At 41.1% G+C, this 13,755-nt stretch overlaps 1 pseudogene; it reads left to right on the top strand.

The window, feature by feature from the left end:
* Positions 1 to 690: 690 nt before the first annotated feature.
* LOC102483062 (cell division control protein 42 homolog pseudogene) lies at positions 691 to 1,524 on the top strand (annotated as a pseudogene).
* Positions 1,525 to 13,755: the final 12,231 nt, after the last annotated feature.

Here is a 13,755-nt window from a genome sequence, read left to right as displayed (position 1 = left end):
GCATACACACACATGCTCCCGGTGTGAGTTTAAGCCACCAGGTCCGTGACTCGAACCGCAGTCGACTACTTGGGAGTTCAGCGGCATAGCCATTACGCTAACTGCTGGTCCCAATAATTCTTTTTTAAAAAAAGAAAACAATCACCTGGGGCCTACATGTGGCATGATGGTTAAGGGGCTAGACTCCCAGATGGCCAATCACGGTTCAAGTCCCAGACCTGGTGGCTTGCTTTCCCTCTCTCTGGTAAGCATGCATGCCCTGTAGCAAATTAAAAATACTAAGAATGATAAATAAATTATTTTTAAAAAGTCACTTGCCTTATAAGGTAAATAGGTATCTTGAGAAAAGAATAGAAATTTCACAAAGAGGCAAGGCTTGAAAGTAATGTACTTATTTGTTTCTGAGAAATATTTAGTTTACAAATGTGCCTGTTTTAGGAGAGCTTTTCACATATTATCTAGTTTTAACTAAACTACTGCTCACACAAGGCAAGTAGGTTAAAAAGGTCCCTGCAAAGGCCTAGCCATGATGGTGCAGGCAATAGGGGTGTTGCTGTCTGAGGCTGGAGCCACATGGGAAGGGCCCCAGTTCATGTCCCGAGCACACCGGGTGTGCCCAAGGACGCACCTGTGATCCTGGCTGTTTGTAGGGCTTAATAAAGGACCATGGGAGGTGCATGCCCTTGTCTGGCAGCCGAGGAGACCCCGTGCAGTGCTGCTAACACCCGGGTGGAGGAGCTGAGGTCAGCATCAAGTTGGAAATACTTAAAGTGGATACACAACTATTTCAGCAATGCAGACGATTAAGTGTGTCGTTGTGGGCGATGGTGCTGTTGGTAAAACATGTCTCCTGATATCCTACACAACAAACAAATTTCCATCTGAATATGTACCAACTGTTTTTGACAACTCTGCAGTCACAGTTATGATTGGTGGAGAGCCATACACTCTTGGGCTCTTTGATACTGCAGGGCAAGAGGATTATGACAGATTACGACCGCTGAGTTATCCACAAACAGATGGATTTCTGTTTGCTTTTCAGTGGTCTCTCCATCCTCATTTGAAAACGTGACAGAAAAGTGGGTGCCTGAGCTAACTCATCGCTGTCCACAGACTCCTTTCTTGCTTGTTGGGACTCAAACTGATCTCAGAGATGACCCCTCTACTATTGAGAAACTTGCCCTGAACAAACAGAAGCCTATCACTCCAGGGACTGCGGAAAAGCTGGCCCGTGAGCTGAAGGCTGTCAAGTATGTGGAGTGTTCTGCACTCACACAGAAAGGCCTAAAGAATGCATCTGATGAAGCAACACTGGCTGCCCCGGAGCCTCCAGAACCCAGGAAGAGTCACAGGTGTGCTGCTATGAGCATCTCTCCAGAGCCCTTCTGCACAGCTGGTGTTGGCATCATACTAAACGCAATGTTTAAATCAAACTAAAGATTAAAAATTAAAATTCGCTTTTGCAAGAATGACAAATGCCCTGCACCTCCCCACACGCACTCATGGGAGACAAAGCCCATAGGCATGACCCCCTTCTGATACTAGTTAATTTTGAGTAATTGTATATTGTCAGAAAAGTGATCAGTACTAGTTTTTGTTTTCTTGTTTCAAAAATATTTTTTGTTTTGTTTAAAAGCAAGGCATGCTTGTGATGACTCTGTAACAGACCAATCTGAATTGTTGAGGCTGCTCCCTGGTTCCACTCTGGAGAGTAATCTGGGACAATTTTTTTTTTCTTCTTTCTTATTTTTTTGGGGGAGTGTCTGTGGGGTTTGTTGTTTAGTCTTGGTAGTCTTGTTTTTTTTAAATTCATGAACCAGTGGACAGCCCTTAAGGGGAGGAGGACGGATCAATTCCACACTCCACTTCCTAGTTCTAGTTTAGAAAACATGTTCCCCACCTGGGGCTCTTAGGAAGGAGTATAGAAAATGCCTCGTTTAATAACATACTCCTTTTTGAAAGTTGCCTTTCTCTCCGCCCTTGAGTAGATCCAGTGTTTGAGGAAACTCATGAGAGTGGGTGGAGCCTGTCTTGCCCCTCCTCTTTCCTAGGATGCGCGGAACACGTGACTGTGACTTTCGAGGAAATTCGTTTGCCATTTGCTGATTATTTTGGAAGTTAATTTCTAACTTCTTTCACTGGTAAATTAAGAAAAGTACTGCACCTTTTGAAATACACCAAATAGACTGAGTTCATAATTAAAAGACTTTTTTTCCCTGTCAAAAAAAAAAGAAAGAAAGGATCATGGCATGAGACCCTGTTAAAGGTGCCTGTCTAGCTCTCTCACACACATGAGGAAAATAACTAAATAAACCTATGGATATGTATATATGGATATGTATATATGTCTTTAAGAAAGGTTCCTCCAAGAAAACTACTGACTGTAGATAATACTGACAACACAAGCAAATAATAGTCAATATGATAACTCTACTCTTTATAAAAAGGCAATCCTCAAATGTGAAATAATCAAGATCATTTCAAACATACACTATAATTAACAATGAACCTCCACACAGAAGGTATAAAATATTTGTTGAGTAAATAAATATTTCTTGGATGTTTTAACTGAAAAACAACTTATGACAAAATTATAATCTCATAGCAAATAACCACCTTACAGTAAGAAATCAAAGGATTTCTCACCTAATATTAATGGCTACTTTTTAATGAGGATTTATTTTAAGACAAGGGCAGTCTTTTTCTTTTTTTTGGCAGAGAGACAGAGAGAAGAAAGCGAGAAATCACCTCCAGGGGAAATGGCCACACCGCAAGCCCTCCTCCTCCATTCTCCTCCTGGGATTTTGCATATGCACATACACATGTCCAGCGTGAGTTTTAAGCTGCCAGGTCCAGGACTCGAACATGGTCGACTGCATGGGAGTCCAGCAATGTCAGCATTACGCCACCTGCTGATCCCATGCCAAGCACAGTTCTGTGCATTTCACACATTTAATATTCAAAGAACTGGATTGGACAGTTCATTTTTCTGTTGCTATGACTAAATACCATAACTAGATAATTTTTAAAGAACTTATACAGAATACACAACTGGTGTGGATGCTTTGCAGAGTCCCAAGGCAGTATAGGGCAACTCAACACAGCAAGAGGGCAAAGTCTCTGTCAGTTCAGGTCTCTCTCTTTATAAAGTCACCAGTGTTCGATCACAGGGCCTCATCTTCATGACCTTATACAATTCTAATTGCCATCCAAAGCCTAGCTCTCCCTGCCATAATCAAGTTAAGTTTCTACCATCTCACTACCATCACAATAGCAGATTTCAATATATACATTTTGAAGGGACATAGTCAAACCATAGCAGATAGATACTTTAACTCCTACTTTACAAAGAGGATACATACACAGATAAGATTGACTTGATATAGCCAATAAGTAAAAGACTTAAAAACTAAGATCTATCCAGGTTCTGAGCTTTTTAAGAGCTATGCTATAGCAACATGGAAGAAAACAAAAAGGATTTTGACTCTGACTTGTAGACTGATGAGAAGCTCCTGAGACAAGCAGTTCTCAAACTTTAGCACATCCCACTCAGACCAGGTGAAATAGGCCCTGAGTGGATAAGAATAAAGAGCCAATGTGGATAGTAATGTCTTTGTCTTGACTGATATGCATGGTAATGTAATCATGCTGGAAAAAGAAATGTTATACACTGTAAAGACATATGTGATTAAATGTAACCCAAAATAAATAAATACAGTGCTATTTTTCAAGTCAACTTTTAGGGGATTACACATACGTCTGCTTTTCTAAAACGAGGAGAATAACTCATATTTGAACTCCAACACGACATCTAGCTACTTTTCAAAAAGTTAGAAGTACAGTATCAATACAAATAGGCATCAATACACACTGCAGGGTTAACTGAACAAGGGTAACAAATTTAAATGATAATAATAAAGCTAAACAGTAATTTATAATAAGAAAAAGAAAAAGTGGGCCAGCAGGTTGCACGGTGATTAAGGCAGCTGGACTCCACATGGCTGACTGCACAGTTTGGTCTCAGATGGGCAGCTTATGCGTGTGTTTCAAAACCCTTAGAGAAGGGATTGGGAAGTGGTCATCTCCTGGCGGTAGGCGGGTGCTTTCTCACTTTCTCTGTCTCTGGCAAGCGCATGCACCCATAGCAAATTAAAAAAAAAAAAAAAAAAACAAAGAAAGAAAAAAAAATAGAAGCTGAAAAGTTCAACTCATATATACTAATAGGTATCTTTTCAAATACTGTAAAATAATTGTAACATACATGTTCACATGTGGGACAGAAGTTTTGCAATGTTGCTACATGTTGCGTAGCAGCCAGACTTATTAGTAGAACCCTAAATCCAAATCCTTTTTAAACTCTAATATTATGCTAATGTAGATTTATGAATGTGCCATTGTGCAGTCCTTACTCCTTCACTTGAGTGGTTATTAGTAAACTGCCAAGGATGTATGTTGTATAATCGAAGGACTGAGATTGTTTGCTATCTACCAATACCTTCTGACCAGGGCCCTCCAGTGCCCTAGTGCCATTTTTTAAAAAATTTATTTATTGGGAACCAGCAGTTAGCGTAATGGCTATGTAGCTGGACTCCCACGTAGTCGACCGCAGTTCGTGTCCTGGACCCGGTGGCTTAAAACTCACTCCGGGCGCGTGTGCATGCGTGCCCAAGATCCCGAGAGGAGAATGGAGGAGAAGGGATTGCAGCGTGACCATCCCCCCTGGGGGGTGATTTCTCGCTTTCTGTCTCTATGTCTTTCTCTGTCTGTGTGGCGAGCGCACGCGTCCTACAGTGAAAATCTCTCCAAAAAAAAAAATTTTTATTTATTTATTTAAAGAGATTTTTGCTATAAAGTGTGTGTGCTCGCTGGAGAAACAGAGACAGAGAGACAGAAAGTGAGCAACCACACCCCTTCCCAAAAGGAATGGCCACACCATTCTTCTCTCTTCCATTCACCTCTTGAGATTTTGGACATGAATGCACATTCACTGATGTGAGTTTCAAGCTGCCAGGCCTGGGACTCAAACTGCGGTCAAACATGTGGGAGTCCAGTGCTTTAGCCACCTGCTGCCCCCACCCTAGTGCCATCTTTTAAGTATTCATTTAGACCAGGCAATGCTCCAGGCTCCGATTGGCAATGATAACTAATTCTAAGAGGCTGTAAGAAGCTATTCCTTTATCATTCAATTACAAAATATGTAAAACTCAAAGGGAAAAAAGGCCCAATTTATAATTTGCAGTATTACTTTTATTTTCTACTCAATCCAATCAAATACCTGCAAAAGGAAAACAAAAGCATTCAAATCAGGTATCCTAGAACAAAATAAATGTCCAACAACCCAAGTGAGCTTTGCTCTACTATGTTCTAAAGTTCCTTCAAATCCTGAAGCTTGCTTGCTTCTTTCCTACAACATACTTTCTTCAGTTTATGCTTCAGAAAGGGATCAGGTGCAAAAACATGTCAGGCTTTCACTCATGCAGGTTCTGAACATTTCCCCAAGACCCACCACGTGAGGCTGCCAACCTTCTTCCCTCAGTCTCTTCCCTCTGCTTTTCTCCACTATGTGATTCCCTGTATGGCAATCCTCCATAATATGGTAAGACTTTGGGGAATGACTTACAAATGACAACTCTAAGCAGAGATGACCTAACTACCCATTTTCAGATGCCCAGCCTCATTGGTCCCCAGTCTCCTGAGAAGTGCATGAACTGTGCACTGGGAACAGACAAATATATACACCCAGAGCCAAAAAAACAATGTAAAGGTCTGATGAGAGCAGACGTTATTAGTTGTAATAATATTTGAAAATACAGGATAGCCATTTCTGTTTAATTTCTTTGGTGCCAACTTATGGGTCTCTAATATTCTTGCCCTGATTTAAATTATATGGTCTTTTCCTAATTAATAAAGGTTATTACAGCATGAGCTCCCATTAAACTAGTGGCATCATCAATTGCGGCAATTTCATTTCTTTGTAGCAAAGCTACTGTGAACATTTGCATTACGGTCTGAGAAGAGGAAATTGGCTTTTCATTTGTAGAATGTTATAAAAGTGTTTTACTGTGCATACTTGGACTGCAGTTTGTTAAGCCCCGATATTTTGACTATTTTCAGTGAAACTGTAAAATAAGAAAGATAAACGAGGGTTAGCTTTGTGGCCTGGTGGTTAAGACAGCCTGATCCCACATAGCCAGCCACATAGTTCAAATCCCAGACCCGGCAGCTTGAAAAACACAAGGTGTATTTATGAGTGTATAAAATCCTGACAGAATGGACCAAGAATCCTTCCCAAATCCAAATGTATGGTGTGGATGCAAGAATAAAAGAATGAACAGGAACGAGTGAAACCAACAACTTTTCTTTTAGGGGAAAAAAAAAAAAAAAAACCTTCAGCAAAGAGTTCAAGTTCAAGAAGTCCATGTCTCTTAAGATTAAGAAAATGGACTTTCCCCATAAAACTGATCCCTTTTCACATTTCAAACCTAATCTAACTGACTTCCACAAAACTCATGAGCAAGCAAATATGTGCCTTGCCTCGCACTTTCTTCTGGCATGTATACACGCACACACACACATGCACACACACACATTTTCAGACTCACTTGCAAATGATTATAGCTATGTGTACACTGTGGGAGAATAAAATCCATTAAAAAAATAAATGTATTTTTGCCCTCTGTTTTAGAGCAAAAACTCTGGAGTGGTGGATGGGTCTTCTGTATTCTGTACACTAATACCCCCAAGACACGACTGAATAATTGATGAGCTTGTGATTAGACTGCTATCCTCAGTTATGAATGACATTCATGGACCAAATTTAATGTACATCTCATATTGAATTCTCTCTCTTTTATCATGACCGAAATATGAATCAAGGCTGATCTCTGTTCCTTAAAATTCATCAGTTGATTTTTACCTAAAGTCATAATCCTGAGATGCGACCAGCGCAGCTAAAGCACCAACCTGGGGTGTCACGGACACAAATTCTCATAGCGCATCAAAAGAAGATACTAGGACCACTCCTTTACAACAAAAGGCTACAATGCATCTTAGGAATAAATATACTGGCCTAAGAAAAAGAGAACCTATTTATACTTTAAGAGCAGAGGATGTCATGAAGGTCATTTCTAAGTGAAAAAATAAATTATAATTAATAAATGCTTTAAATGTTAAACTACATTTCACTGATAGAGCATCATATTATTTGATGAATGTAAATGATCAAGTGTAGCAGAAATGCCATACTAAACAAATGCCTGTAGTCTATTTCCTTCTCAGAGTTTACAAATGAAGATGCTTATGTTTTACTTGACAAACAGGGTTAAATCAGCTACTGATGACTGAGTAAGTTTCATAAAACACTGTCTGCTGTACCCATGGGTAAATCTAAAGTAATGCATACAGTCTGTGGATAAGGTTGGGCTTAAATAATGAAAGAGGGTGGCTTTTTAAGGATATTTAATGAAAGATGTTCCATGCAGACAACATGGCAAGGGCAGGAGACTCTGCAGCACTATTGTGAGCCCGAAAAGGAAGCTTGTTATGGGTAACAGCAAAGAGACATCGGATTAAACACTACAGTAGAACCCTGCAATATACAATGAGTCTAAGACAGCTGCAAGAGAACTGCCAGGAATGGGAAGCACTCCTAGTTCTGCAGGCTAGGATCTGGGCAAGTCAATTCAAGTCCCTGAGACTCAGTTTCTACTTTGAAAAAGAGAAGGGGTGGGTTAGGCCACATTTTGTGGTCCTTTGACTTCTAAAACGCTTACGAAATCATACCCAGTATGTAGGAAACAACGTTCTCATATACTGTGGGAAGTATAAACTGGATCCATTTTTTGGAGGTCAGTTTTGCAGAATATATCAAAATTTTAAATATACATTCCTATAAACCAGCAATGGTGTTTCTAGGAATATAGCAGGTTATTAATTATAGCATTGTTCGTAATTACAACGAGCGGGAAGACGAAATGTCCATCAGCAAGGCAAGTGAAAAATAATGCACCCTGACGATGCAGCCATTTATAAAAACAGAACAGATCTGTACATTCTGACCTGAGGGCTTGTTTGTTTTTTATTTGCCAGACAGTATTTGTGTTTTGTGTTTGCTGAAGAGAGAGAGAGAGATGGAAAGTGTTGAGAAAGCATGTCCTATGGAGAATAGCCACACTATAACCCCTTGTCCTTCATCCCTCTCCTTCCAGGATTTTGGGCACACACACACACACACACACACACACACACACGCACGCACGCGCGCGCTCAGTTTTTCAAGTTGCCAGGTACAAACTCGAACCATTCATTCAGCCACATGGGATCCAGGCATCTTAACTGCCAGGCCACCAGGTACCCCCTGACCTGAAGTACTAAAGCTCCGTAAATGACATGAGCACTGTAAGTACAGCAGAACCCATGCACGTAAATATATATGTGTATATATGTGTATGGGTATACATGTGTGTACAGCTATGTACATATATATTGGGTTATCAGAAAAGTCATGACATATTTCTATACAAAAATACATCAAGACTTTTCCAATCGTGTGTGTGATGTATGATACATACATGTATACATATGTGATACACACATGTGTGTGATACACACACATGCCTGAAGCCTAAATGACATATACTTATTGAATTAAGCAAATACACAGAAAAATGGACTTAACCACACACACTACACTTTTAACAGAAGTAACTTCCAGGGAAGGAGGGTGGGAGTCAGAAAAGACAGGAAAGTAATGGGAAATTTTATGTTTAAACTCAATGTATTTTTAAAGTGTTTCCTTATTTATTTATTTTTAGGTTTTTGCCATTACCAGAGAGAGAATTTAAGAAATCACCTCCCCAGGGGGTATGGCCACACCACAATTCTTTCTCCTTCATTCTCCTCTCGGGACACTGGACATGCAAGCCCATACACCCGGCATGGTTGTTGAGGCGCTGGACTCCCACATGGTCAACCTGAGTTCAAGTCTCAGACCTAGGAAGTTTGCTTTCTCACTTTCCTTCTCCTTCTCTTTCTCTCTCTCTAGTGAGTGCCTGTATACCCCTCCAAAAATAACAATGATGATAAATAAAATTAAATAAATAATTCTTTAAAAAAAAAAAAAAAGACATCCAACTTAAGCACAGACTTTGTTGGTGACAGGACTTGCCACTCGTTCAGCAACAGTGAACGCCAGAGATACGGACCACTGGCTTTTCTGAGATGTCTTCTCCTCTCATACCTCCAGAACTTTTATGACTGGACTTCTATTCTTTTGATCTGGCTAATGTTGCAAACCTAGGCCAGGTGTCTCCTTCATACACTCTCGAAACATCTTCTATTTCCCCCATAACTGCCCCCATCAATTTTACCGTGATTGTCACTGACTTGTCTTGCAATAACTACAACACAGGTCTCGTGGGCACTTAAATACTGAATGAACATCCTACTTGTCTCTACATCTCCAGCACATGACAGTGTCTGGCATATTTGTCAAAATTAGCAGAAGAGGCCACACAGACATTAACAGACCTCTTTTCTGAACACCAGACGCCTGTATACTACTGTCTTAGGTCTCCACTTAGTTTCCTGAAAGGAACCTCATCACTCAGTTCAGAGGGCCAGCAGGTGGCATGGTGGTTAGGCTGACTGTGGTTCAAGTCTTGGGCCTGGCAGCTTGCTTTCTTGCTTCCTTACTCTCACTCTGTCCCTCTGGTCAATTTAACATAAATAAATAAATAGCGTTGAATAAAATAATTCTTTAAAAAAAAAAAATTCAGATTCGCTATGCCACTCCCCACTAAAAGACTGCCCTCTTGCAATGCTCCCTAGCTCACAAATCCAGACGTAGAAGCCGGAGGACACCCTTGACCTCACACCTCAACCTAATCCATGAGCAAGTCTTTTTATTCTGCCTCTTAAAATAGCTCTCAAGTCGAGTTACTTCTTTGCCACTTCTCTGCTACCATTCTAGTCCACTCTACCCTTCACCTCTCACTTGGACCACCGTACATCTCCTAACTGATCTCCCAGCTTCCCCTCAGACCTCCCTCCAAACTGTCTTCCAGGACCAAGGTGTCAACTTACAAAACTATTACCAGCCACTTCCCTCAACCCATCCCTCCATGACTCATATTCGTACTGAAAATTTTTAAGGCATCCCAAGGCTCCTGACATAAAAAAAAATGAGAAGAAAAATAATTAGGCTTTTGAGACTGTGGAATCTAGCCCCTTCCTAACTTACTTTCCCAAGCATTCCCTATGCACTTGACAAGCTTTCTTCGGCCACGGGTCTTAGTTGTTCCTTTATGGAGACCACTCTTCCTTCACCTCCTATTCACCAGTTCCTCAGGCAGCCTTCCTTGACCCTAGTCTCACCAGGGTCCCTGTCATCTGTACTCATAAGGCTGCTTTTCCTTCCTGGAATTCATCTCTTTGTATTCAAACATTTACCTCCTATACAGGTCATTTCTCCATGATCAGGCACTCCAGTGCTTAAAACCCTTCGATGCCTGCCGATTTCATTTTGAATAAAAATCATATTCTTTCCCAAGACCTAGAAGGCTCTCCGTGAGCTGTCCCCCAACCACCTCCTGTCCTTGCACGTTCTGCTCCAGCCACATGGACCTTGCTGTTCTCAGACAGTCACCGCTTACTCTAAACTCAAGAGTACTTATAGTTACCTTCCCTCTACTAGAAAGTAGAGGCTATGCACCCTTCAGAGATCTCTGCTTCCTGACCACCCTGCCTAAAAGAACACCCTCTCTCCAACTTCAAACCCTCTGCGGCATTTGATTTTCTTCCCCGCACTGACTGTAACAGAGAACCTCTAAGGGACCAAGGGTCTGCCCTGTTCACCTTAGTGCCCAGAAAAGCATCTCGCACACAGTAGGTACTCAACACTGGTGTGAATACTAAAGTAGCTCCTGTGGTCCTTTCCTAGGGGACAGTTGTCCACTGACGTACGTATGAAGATTTGGTAATAGTGGCTATGGTTAGATGGCCCCAAGTTTTCCGCCCCCTCCCTGGTATACATACCTGTACTATCTCCTTCCCTTGAATGCAGGAGGGACATGGAACCAAGATGGGATGGTCCGTCTACTGATTCGCATGAAACTATCACAGCAGAGGGGGGAACAGTCCCCCTCTGACTTTGAAGAAGTCAGCTGCCATGTTGGGGGAGGGCCACAAGGGGCCAGATTCTGGGAGCTGAGAGTGACCCCCAGACTGACAGCCAGCAAGGAGACAGACCTTGGCGATATGATACAGGAACTGAATTCTGCCAACAACCTGTGAGCTCAACCGAGGATTCCGAGTCACAGATGAGCTCACAACCCTGCAGACACCTTGGTTTTACTCTAGCGTGATCCTGAACAGAGAAATCAGCCTGGATTTCTGACCTACAGAAACAAGGCGATAATAAATTCATGTTGGTTTGAGCTGCTAGTTTGCGGTATTCTGCTACACATCAACAGAAAATTAATGTAATGTCCATCTACCCTGTTACACCCAATGCCCACTGTTTATAACAAATATTTTGTTATACCCCTTAATATCCTGAAATAAAATTCAGAGATGTGTACCCTACTAAACACCTTTATAAAATACACTAGCTATTGGGGGGGGGAAATAAAAGAAAATAATAATATGTATCTCAAAAAACACATTCAAAGATAAAAATGCTCCACAAATTTTCATAATGCTCTCCGAGGGAAGATTCTATGTGCAATGCGAACTTGAACTTCCCAGGACCAGAGCAGCTAGAACGAATGGACTCCAATGTAGGAGACTATTTCATCTTAAAATGTCTGGTTGCTAATTTTGTTTCTTTTTACATCATATGGTAAAACAGGTCTTTGATAATCACATTAGCATTATAGTTTTATTTTAACCTTTTCCAAACTGGGAGCAAGATGGTTTGAAAGTCTCGTAATTCCCCTTTTTTCTTTCTCCTCCTCAATTATTAAGTACTAACTGGGCACATGACACTATTCCTTGAAATTAATTTTCACAATTAAGCAGACCTTTAAAGCTTCTAATTCATTTCCCAACTCTCATTTTTCAGATGCGAACACCATCATCTAGTGGCTCATTATACACGCTATAAAATATTTCACCCCAGCTGTGAAGTTGGCCATGGTAAATATGTTTTGTTGCCTTAATCAAGATTTATGGTAATATAATAATGTAATTTTTAAAGGCCACATGCCAAAGTACTTCCTAAATTAATAAAAATACTTAGCACTTAACCTATAACACACTTTAACATCATCACATAATCTTGCAGATAGCTATTTGCCCATGTGCCTAGGGCCACTAACAAGTGATGGAGAGCCTGTCACCAAGCCTATTTACTTGATTTATTTTACAGTAGCCTTCTAAGGCCACATACATAATAGGTACTCACTTTGTGATGGGAAAATAAATTATTTAGTGTGGACAACCTGACAGTGTTACTATTAAGTTATTAATTCACTTGGGGGGGAATTCCCTAAACAGCCTCTTTTTCATGCCCAAATAAGAACACTATTAGGAAATGTTCACAGATTCATAGAACCTAGAGCTGGAAAAAAAACTAAGGACCATAACCAGAGCTTTTTACAGATAAGAAAACTTCTACTTGTCCAAAGCCACAGCCATTCAGTGGCAGAACCTAGGTAGGACAGATGAGGAGAGGTAAGGCCATCAATGACGGATATAAATTTTCTCATTGGGAAAGTGCCCCTGCAGGGTGGCTATGAGAATAAAACAAAACATAGGAAGGACAGAGTTCAGTGCCTGACATTAACAGTTGCTCCATACTATCATTTTCTTTCTTCTTTTTTAAAGATTTATTTATTTGGGAGCCAGAAGGTGGAGTAGACCTTAAAGCGCTGGACTCCCACATGGAGTCCCAGGCATAGTGGCTTGAAACTCACACACAGCATGCACATGCCTGTGTACGTGTTCCCAAAGTCCCAAGAGGAGAATGGAAAAGGGACTGTGGCAGCGGCGGGCGGGCGACGCCCGGGGGGGGGGGGGGGGGGGGAGGGGTGCTCGCTTTCCGTCTCTCTCCCTGTCTCTTTAGCAAGTGCATGCACCCTATGGCAAAACTGTCTCAAAAAAAGTTCATTTAATTTTATTTATTATTTTTTTTTTTTTAATTTGACCACAGAGACAGAGAGAAGGAAAGTGAGAAAGCAAGTTACCAGGTCCAGGACTTGAACAGCAATGGGCCATGTGGGAGTCTGGCACCTTAAACACCACGCCAACGGCTTGCCCCATATTATCATTTCATTTTCCAGGGTTTCCTCCACCAATCATTCCCATCACTTTGTTTTTACAAAAATATAATTTAGGATGATGAGCATCAGTGATTTTCTGGCATGTATATACTATATCGACAACAAATTAGAGCAAATTATACTCCGTTTAGGAATAGAAAGACTCACCTGGAGGCTAGAGAGAGCACTTGACCCCAACTCTCATGAGTTAAGTCTATACTACCCACAAGTGGAAAGTCTTGAAACTTGCTGAACTGAGCCTACACCAGTGTCCCCAAAGTTGACAGCATGCAGAGCTTAGAGCCAGCTGTTCAACTCTGTGCTCCACACTTACTCTCTAATCCCTTCTCCAGTTTTATTCAAACTTTTCATAAGATCAATTATGCTCCTAACCTCCTCTTTCCAACCTCCAATTTGTTCTTTAATCCACTAATCTCACAATCAGCCTACTCTACAAAAACTATCAACAGTGTCATCAGGGGCATCTAAATTGGAA

Source organism: Tupaia chinensis, unplaced genomic scaffold (genome assembly GCF_000334495.1).
Source record: "Tupaia chinensis unplaced genomic scaffold, TupChi_1.0 Scaffold000238_1, whole genome shotgun sequence".
NCBI classification, from domain to species: domain Eukaryota; kingdom Metazoa; phylum Chordata; class Mammalia; order Scandentia; family Tupaiidae; genus Tupaia; species Tupaia belangeri.
Note: the sequence above shows the minus strand (reverse complement) of the source record. Positions and strands in the feature narration are given on the sequence as shown.